The following is a 10,958-nucleotide window of genomic DNA, read 5'->3' on the forward strand; positions in this document are numbered from 1 at the left end:
AATATATACGTAATGATGTTCATACATCAAGCGGCCTGTTTTATATTTTTATACACTTTTAATTTAAAAGTGACTTATTAAAGTATTAAAGTAACTAAGTAACTATACAGTGAAATGTCGACACATAATACAGTGCTAATGAAACTATAGATAAATAAGTCGGTAAATGACAGCAATAAACGAGTGCCATCTACCGTCGAAAATATGAAAAGGAGATGACTTTTTGAGGCGACGTATCTTACATAAAATTTTGACATTTCGGATTTTGCATCACGATATCTCCGTTCGTGGGATACGTAGAGGGTAAAATAAACGTTTATTATATATTTCGGACCCAAATTGTCGATGGAGCTCATATTCGGAACTCGATCGGTCTAGCCTTTATTAAAAGAAACCGAGAATTTCGGATGCTCGGATGCCCGCAACTCGCTGACTCGCGTAAAGACACGCGTGTCTCGCGCTGAGCGCCCACTTGGCGCGAGACACTACCGTGTCTCTTGATTATATATTACAATTCCTAATACCTACAATGTTGCAACGATATTACAGCGCAATTTGCAATATTGCAATGTTTCTGCAATGTTGCTGCAAGTTTCATATTCCTATATATTATACATATTTATATACATAGAGTATTTTCAAATTCGTGCCCATAAAGTACAAGATGCGATACTTTATGCTAAAACAAACAACTATTTTCTTTTACAAAGGAAAGGTTGCGCCTGACAAGTGGTTTTTGCAGGACAGCAGGTTGAAGTTATAAGAGTAAATACAAAAAATTATTTATCGAATGTAATTTTACTACAGAAAAAGTTATTTGTTTTAGCATAAAAAACAACTTTTTCCTTTAACAAAATTGCGTCCGGTAAGTAGTTTTTGCAAGAGAGCAGGTTGAAGTTAGCAAATAAGCATAAAAATTATTTATCGGACGTAATTTTGTTAAAGGAAAAAGTTGTTTGTTTTAGCATAAAGTTTCACGTCTTGTACTTTGTGGGCGCGAATTTGAAAACATTCTGTATAAATGTTAAAAGCTTAGTAGCGCGCGCGAAGCGCGCGCCTATTATGTTCTAGTTTTAAATAAAAAATAGGTTTCAGAAAATTGTTCAATTTTATTTAAAATATGGTAATCAATAAAAGAGTGGTACGACTTATTCGGAATAAAAAATATAAAATAAGTTTCAAAAACTTATTTAAAATATCGAATAAAAAATAGGTCAGAAGAAGTTGTTTAAAATAATAAATACTAAATAACTTTCTAATTTCCCTTTATTTAAAATATATATTTCCAATAAATTTATTTGAAATACGACCGAGCCCTGGCTATTTATGCATGTTGTTTATGTTTAAAGTTGGTGAAAAAGTGAAAAACTTCTGAAAATGTATTGACTAAATAATAATTAATTAATTACAATATAATTAAGAAGGCATACACCAAGAACGCCAGATGATAATTATATTGTTTTACATTCTTACGACGGTATAATCTATTTTGTTAATTAATGAATTATTAATTAATTAATAATTATTAATTATTAATTATTATTTATTATTATTATTTATTATTTATCATTAATTATTAATTTATTAATTAATAATTAATTTATTGACTAAATAATAATTTATTGCATTTTTCATAATTCGACGTTCCATTCGGAAGAAGAACTACTAATCAAAATTCAAATTATTGGCAACCTAACCTATTAGTGTAACGTTACACCAATTTACACCACCTCTTAGGCACGTGTAAAACCAGTATAAAATACGTCATTAAAGTGTATTATATTTTCAAGACAAACAGCGTGTAATCATACATCTTAACGTCACTTTCGACAAGAAGAACGCTAAAGTGTACACTTTACACTAAAGTGTACAAAGTGTAAGCAAGAAGAACAAACCTAATACCTACTGGAAGTTCCTGTAAGCAAGAAGAACAAACCTAATACCTACTGGAACTTCCAGTAGGTATTAGGTTTGTTTTTACACTTTGTACACTTTGTACACTTTAGTGTAAAGTGTACACTTTAGCGTTCTTCTTGATATATTACAGTTCTTGTCATTCTGAATAAATGTCTCAATAGGCACAACTTGATCCTATGGCTAGTTTCAAAGATATAGGTGGTCAAAGTGTCCTCTACCGAAAAAGCGATATGCACTACATACGCATCATTATCGACTCCTCAGGGCTTTGTTTCTAATATAAATTAAATAGTTACAATGATAGTAATTACAATAAATATAATAATTATTATAATATTGTGGAAATGTCCACTAAGGAGGCCTGACTCGAAGCTTTGTGGTCGGCCGCAGCGTTTCGTCCTGGTCCCACACTACTAGACTCATCAGTAAGGCGATGTAATGTGGGACTTGCCTTAGACGCCTGGAATGAATCCAGAACGATATTCTATTTAAAGGGAATTCGCGCGGCGCGGTGCTTACGCGAACCGAGTGAGTCCCGTGGACCTCTAGTGGCGAGTCGCCACAATATATATAATAAAAGTCACACTATATCAATCTGAAGGTTCATATTATAACTCCGGAAGGTAAAATGTTGAAACCATATATAGGGATTATGGCATAGGCTACTAATATGGAATAGTGGCTTATTTTTTAAACAAAGCATTGCAATCTGGCGGTAATCGCTGAAAGTTGTTGCAACTGTTACCAAACATGTCATAACAAGCAATGAACTCGGTCCGATCAACCGTTTTGCTACAATTAACATTTAACAAATATCTAAAAAAAAGGCTTGGAAGAATCTATCAATAATAATAAAAATTAGCAAACCCATCAAAGCCAACATCAGTTGTTCGGATGCACAATTTATTTTCGTGTTAATTTAACAAATCATATCAAAAATTAATTCATATACGTTTCAACCCCTATATTTGGGTCCTTATCAATATAAAATTAAATCCGCTTACATACTATACGCAAATTCCAAGCTGCGAAGAATGAGCTGTATCGCTGTGGATTTTTTACAAGCCAAAGTTTTTATCCTTTTATTAATACAATTTCAATTCTCGATTCTCCGATTTTAGCATGAGATACGGCGGCGACTTGTTAAATCGCATTTTTTTTCGCGAAGAATTTAAGCTGTGTAAGCGCAGTTAGTTTATGAATCGAAAAGGCGAAATGCGATAAATTTTTCTCGTGTCTCATCGCAATCTTCTTGTCTTTGTTGGGCAAAACTTATTGTTAGTGAGACATTAGTGCTGATAAATGCCGGAATAATAAGTTTGACTTTTCTTCTCACATGCGAAACCGCGAGAATAACAGCACTTAACTGTGAGTTATTATCGCTCCGCGATTGGGAACTTTGTCAGGTCTTGTCAGGATAATAACGTTATTTATAAATAATAGCGTCCAAATATCGATATAACATTCACGAATATGTTTATATCATGTACCTTTCGATAGCGACAAAATTAATCGTGCACGCAAAGATAATGCTATCGTACTCTCTTTACGTACGAAATCTGTTCCGCACGTAAATGATATTTTCTATTAGTGCTGGCATTACTAACTAAACATCGATAGTCTATCGATAGTTTTTACTATCAAAAACTATCGATAGTTTTAGGAATAGTTTAATTTTGAAAATGATAGTTTTATCTGACTTTACTTTAATCAATTTGGATTAATTTTAATCAATTAATTCTATCAGCAGTATCTACGTGAAATACGTATCATAACATAACCATAAGACCTCCGGACCAATAAGAATCCAGCATAAAGTCGTCATATTGAATTACATAAGGTTCTCATTGGTCCAGCGGTTTTATGCTATGCTTAATATCCTACACAACATTCCGTAATTACAGAACACAGAATCAGTCATCAGCATGATTTTGATTGGGAAAATATAAAGATATTAGACGAGGAAAGGGTGCTCAACAAAAGATTAATTTCGGAAATGATTCATATAAAGCAGCAGAGGCAGAGTTTGAATTTACAGAACGACACATATTCTTTAGACCCACTATACATGGAGTTGTTTGCGGAATCGTGACATTGATTCCCCTTTTTGTTCTTATAATTAGTTTTATTTTATTTTTATTTTTATTTCGATAACTACGTGACTTTATTATTTTGACTCTCATTTCATCTCTGGCTGTCGACACCACAAGACTTTTACGTCGAGTCGCAAGATACGCTTACATGTAAGCTAATTCAATTTAAATTTTCAGAAAAATTTCAAATTAATTATTTTAATATTTCTCTCTAATTATTCGTTTTTTTTGTTTTCTTTTTTGTGAATGACTACATAGTAAATCTGACAATTTGATGTGCAATGTGATTCTATTTTTGACGTAATACACTGGATTCCATTTTTATTTTATGTAAGTTTTTATATTATTATTGGATAAGTTTAATTTTTGACGTATTGTATCTGACTCCGTTTTAAGTTATATGTAAATTATTATATTATTTTTGTATAAGTTAATTAATATTTTTGATAATCATTTTGTATAGCTAATTTGGCATTTGGATAAAGAAGAACGAGCTAAATTGGCGGGAATCACTTTTTGGAATTTGCGTTAATTATATAATTAGATTTATATTTATATATTTATATTGATAAGAACTCAAATTAAAGGGTTGAAACGTTGATTCGTATTGATTTGTCATATTCACTTGAAAATAAAGTGTTTTCTGTGCATCCGAACAGCTGATGTAGGCTCTGACGGGCTTTTTTATTATTTTTAACTTAATATCCTATATATTACTAGAAGTATATAAATATATATATTTATTTTTGTTTACAAATATAAGAAACAGTTGTGATAATTATAATTTACGTCAAAATGTATTCATATTAAAAAAAACATTAATGATTGTTTACATTAAAATATAAAACTTTTTATTACTGAAAAATATTCCTATTATACATACATAATATTAAATTTGACAAATTAATTTTTAAATCTGTAAGTTTTAAACCGATAGTATTAATAAGGTCTGTTTTTTATTGCTGCACTCTGAACCAGTGCAATAAGTTAAAGTGAAACAAACGTATATTTGTTTCACTTCAACTTATTGCACTGTGTGTACTAGTTCAGAAAGTGCGGCAATAAAAAACAGATCTATTGTATCAACAGTATTCGATAGTTTTTCTTACTTGAATCGAAAACTATCGATGGTTAAACTATCGATGTTTAGCCAGCACTGCTTTCTATTATATAAAACGAGATTTTGGCTCATGGGCAAAACATTTGCCATATTTGTCTTTAATTCTCCAAAACTGATGATATGGATCCCCATATAGTACAAAAATTTGCAACATATTGCTGCAACATTTTCAATATTACTGCAATATTACTGAGGTGATCCGTAGTACTATATGGATCTATTGGAAATTAATTTTAAGGAGATGCTAGAGCCGCCTGTATTACCGATAAAATTAGAGTTTCTGTTGAATTTATTCGTAGTAATTTCATAGAATAAAAATTCCTTTTCCACGATTAAAATGTACACGCTAATGTATTTGTCACTGATGTATTTTGTGTTCATAACTGAAAAAAATAAAAAATTATAAATTTCTTTATCCATTTTTATATCAGTATGGTGACCAACGCTGAAGGTAAAATAAATAAAGAAATCTGTAATTTTTTATTTCTTCCAGCTTTGAATACAAAATACACCAGCGACAAGTACATTAGCATGTATTTATACATTTTAATCGTGGAAAAGGAATTTTTATTCTGTGAAACCACTACGAAGAAATTCGACAGGAACAAAAATGTCAGAAACGCTAGTTTTATCGTTAATACAGGCGGCTCCAGCATCTCCTTAATTAGAAATCTTGTCAAAAATATCAAACCATTCAATTTTTTAATGTTATTTATATACAAATTTATATAATAAATTTTCATAATGAACACAGTCTTTCAACACCATCCTAGACGATTATATACGTGGATAGCACCAAACGGACGCTACAAAAATCAAATAGATTACATTTTTTCTTATTAAAAGCAGATGGCGATCATCGATCATGAATGTTAAGACTAAACCCGGCGCACAGTATGGTTTGAATCACGTATTATTCCAAGCAGACATAAGATTAAAGTTTCGGCGAGTGGACAAAAATCCCATGGAGAGGGCAATAAGAGTATCGCAGGCTTCCCCATTCCAAATTGCCCTACAGAACCTAGGAAAACCACCTATGGAGCGCGACAGCGACGAAGGATGGACTCAAAGAATGGATAATCAAGGCGAACGACAGCGCACCGAAAATAACATCTCAAAAGCGGAACCCTTGGATGTCGGACTCCACCTTGGAATTAATCGAAGAACGGCGGAAGCTGGCTATATCGCAGGGGAACACCGAGGACAATGCTGGAAAAATGAAACTAATTAACCGGGTAATTAAGGGCGCCTGCAGGAAGGATAAGAACATCCACGCAAAGATATGTGAGGAATTTGAGGCGAATGCTAACAAAAATGAGTCGGCTGAGCTATATAGGAAGGTGAGGTATCTCATTAGAGAATACAAATCTAAAATCCAATTGATCAAGAACGCGTCAGGAAGAATAATCACAAATGCGGTGGAAATAGCGGAGGTCTGGAGGAAGGAATATTGTTGTGATTTATATGGAGACCCAAATACTGTGGCCGCGACCGCCACATTGGAAAACGGGGAAAAAGAACCGAACATACTTAGAGCAGAGGTAGACAGAGCTATTAAAGGACTGAGCAATGGAAAGGCACCGGGGATAGATGGCATCACGGCCGAGACCATCAAGGTCATGAGCCCTGCCCACGACCCGAAGTCATTCACACGAAGTTATTCACAAACTGTCAAAAAATATGGGAATCTGGAGAATGGCCCAAGGAGTGATGCCACCCGGTGTTCATCCCGTTACACAAAAAGGCAGCATAGCTAACTGCGGCAATTACAGAACCATAGCGTTGACCACATATCAGTAAGATACTGCTCAGCATAATCAACGAAAGGCTCAAGGCATTTATACTCCCACGAATATTTGACACACAATCCGGCTTTATGCTTGAAAGAGGAACTAGAGAGCAGATACTGAACATTCGGCAGATAATCGAAAAAGCCAGGGAGTTTAATGTGAAAGCATGTTTCGTGGACTATAAGAAAGCATTCGACAAGATAAAATGGGAAAGTCTATGGGAGACACTCGCGGAACTGGGCACGCTATTCCATCTAGTGCAACTTATCAAAAACCTGTACGTGATAAACTCAGCAAGAGTCTGTATGAACAAAACCCTGTCAACGGAATTCGAAACAAAAGCGGGGGTTAGGCAGGAGTGCATATTGTCTCCCATCCTCTTCAATGCGTACGGCGAAGTTATCATGCGTAAGGTACTTGATGGGTGGGAAGGGGGAGTAGCGGTAGGAGACAGACGGATTAACGGATTAACAACCTGAGATATGCTGATGACACTTTAATTCTCGCGGCCAACGAAGAAGACCTAACTTTTATCCTACAAAAACTGGACGAAGAAAATAGGGTGTACGGCCTGGAGATCAACACCTCTAAGACCAAAGTGATGATTGTCGATCGGACCAACGACAATCTACCGCACATCAAAAACATTGCCGGGTGCAAAGTGGTGGATAGATTTGACTACTTAGGCTCCATCATAACCAACAATGGATAGAGTGAGCCGGAAATACGCCGAGAACGGCAATAGCCAGAACAACATGGCAAAGCTAACGAAAATATAGAAAAACAACATCTCAAAAACTACCAAGGTAAGACTAGTCAACGCACTAATATTCCCCATAGCAACATACGCCTCGGAGACGTAGACAATGAAGAAGGCCGACCAACGCAGAGTGACGCGTTCGAGATGTGATGTTACAAGAGAATGCTCTGTATTCCTTGGACGGCGCATAGGACATACGAACGCGTCAATTTTAGAAGAATTGAACATCAAGAGGAGTCTGTCCATTAATATAAAAAAACGAATGCTAGCATTTTTTAGACACATAGCAAGGAAAACTGACGCTATGGAGAAACTAGTGATCGAGTGGAAGATTGAAGGGCGTCGCCCGCGAGGACGCTCACCGAACAGGTGGTCTGACCAAGTAAGTCAGCTCACTGGTTGAAGTCTGCGGGGATCTATGCACATGGCCAGAGACCGGGAGGATTGGAGAAAGATTACCGAAGGAGTCGTATGACGCCACTACACTTTTACGAGGGCTATGGACCGAGGAGGAGAATATACAAATTTTTTTATATAAGTAATATAATTCTTATTAAAAGATTGAATTACTCTTATTAAAATGTAGAGTAAAAGCGCTAGATGTGGATTAGACTAGTTACGCTTTTTATATTTAAATAATTATAGTATTTTCCATATTAGGGGGGGAAACCCCCTCTGGCACCCAAAGATCAGTTCTAACTTTGTGAATTTTTTGAAGATAAATAAGTTGATTGAAAAACCAATTTGAGAGTATTATTATACATCTTTTCTAGTGTAAAAGATAATTTTTTCATTTTGTTTGAACGACAAAATGGCAATTTCCTGATCCAATTATGGGAACACTTTTCGTGAGACAGTCTCAAGCAGTACACACGATTTCGACAAAACAGTTCAACCTATGCAAACTAAAAAAAATTATATTATTTACACTGTTATGGTTATCGTCTGACATAGGGATTTTTTAAATATTGATTTTTCTTGAAATGGCGATGGTTTGAAAAAAATTGCAATCTTTTCGAAAAATAATCGTTTTTGACATTCGTGTCGATTAAAAAAAGCTACAAAATATTTTTCAAAAATCCTATGTCAGGTGATAGAGAATGTTGCTAAAAATATTTAGTTAAAATTTGAAGTCAATCGGATGAAAACTTTTTGAGTTATAATAATTTATGTACACCGTCTCGAAAAATGCAGTTTTAAGAAAAACGCATTTAAAGTTTTTACAACATTACACAGCTATGTCACAATGCTTCGGGAAATTCACTTTCTCGACCACTTTGACTTTGAATTTCGTTCCCGGATCTTTTTTTTCGTATTCTTAAGGGTTCAAACTAATCATTAAAACATTTAAAAAAAATTTCGATGTTTTTAAAGCCACAGGGATGGAGTCTCCCTCTTAAATGGTACATATCACAAGATTCTTTAGCATTTGTTTTATCTGTTTCAAGTGTCAACTAAATTTAATTTATTAGGAACAGCGCTACACATTTTATTGATGTCGTTAACTAATTAAATATGCGAGGTTAATGAACGTATGTACCTTTAAAAATTCATTCAAAGTATAATATCATAAGAATTGCCTTATGACTTTTATAATAGACAATAAATATCATTAGATTTTATTATAATAAAAGTCAACGTTATGTTCAATTGAGATTAAATGTGTCCGCGGGTGTTGTTTAATCACTATTGTTATAACGGTACTTTTATTGCGTAAATTTATTATTAAAATGTTTAAAAACTTGTCAAATCTTACAAATGATGCCATCCTGAAAAGATTTATTTGTTTTAAGTATCGAAATAGAATATAAAATAGTATTCATGTCTACATGCAAAAAATGTTACTATTCATAATTTAACTTTTTTTTTTATTGTTAAACGTTTAATTTTTATTAATTTTTTAAAATTATTATTGATTTTTAACCGTCACTAATTTTAAATAAAATTGCATCATGATCTACTATTAGACTCTAAAACTAGATGTGAATCATCAATTACAATTTCATTACATATGTTCTGATATACATGCGTAAATTATTTTTATTATGGGATGTAGTAACGCCACTAAAAAGGATAAAGCATTTGGTGAATTGATCCGCAATTAGTACCTACATGGGGTCTAATTGTGGATAATTGTCATTACTTTATTTAATTCAAATTAAACATATAAAACGATGGTGAAATAGAATAAAACCATCCATAATATAATCTTTATGATCAATGATGACTTCTGATTAAAACTGATTAAAACATTTTATTAATTATTTGATATTCTTCTGGATAAAAAAATATGAATTTTTTTTAAAGAGTGATCCACAACTAGTGATTTTACTCTACTTATTATTAATATTTTTTATATATCGTTTGACTTCTTAAAATTAATTAATATTTTTTAATTATTATATAATGTTTGACGTCAGCTCTTCAGAAGAGTTAATGAAAATCGGCGCGCAAGCACGCACGCATGCACGCACGCACGCACGCACGCACGCACGCACACACACACACACACACAAATAATTTAACAATAATATTGAAGAAAACTAAGAATAAAAATTCAAAAATGGTGTATTTTAATAAAAACTGATTTTTTAACTCCATGAATACGCGGAGATAATAAAGAGACCGAGTCAAAATTAATCCTTTCTCTTCTCTGTATTTCATCTCACAGAACAATAATTTTTCGTAATCACACTAGAATTCTTTTAGATCATCGCTATTGCGCAGAATAACGGATCCAACGTACGTCAACGAAAACTCCATGTTAGTATCTATTAGGAGTATGATTTAGTTTTAAGGGTTTGTTTTCTCAAAAATTGATTTATTTAAACAACATAAACGTTTAATAACTGTTATACGATCAAAATTTAATTCTCTGACAAGTTCTGACATGGATTGTGCTGGATTTTCATCCAATAACGCTTGCAATCTGCATTTTCCAGCTTTTGTTGTTAACATTAAAATTACCCTCAAAATCAGCACTTTTGAATCACCAATTTGGAATCAATATTCACACGTCTTAATTGATGAAGCAACATCACATAAATTTTCTATCAGAGTTCTATAACCTTCAATTTCCGTTTTCTTCTGATTAAAAAATAAAAGCAACGCATGTCGAAAATGCTCTTTAGAAAGCTCAATTTTTTTAATGGTATAAACACGATGTTTACTGCGCCTATTGTTAGTAAACGACTAAATATCATGTTTTTTGAATTATTAATTAATCAAATAATATTGACAAAAAAATATTTTTTTAACATGATCAAATGTCATTTTTG

Source organism: Trachymyrmex cornetzi, unplaced genomic scaffold (genome assembly GCF_001594075.2).
Source record: "Trachymyrmex cornetzi isolate Tcor2-1 unplaced genomic scaffold, Tcor1.1 scaffold359, whole genome shotgun sequence".
Taxonomy (NCBI): Eukaryota; Metazoa; Arthropoda; class Insecta; order Hymenoptera; family Formicidae; genus Trachymyrmex; species Trachymyrmex cornetzi.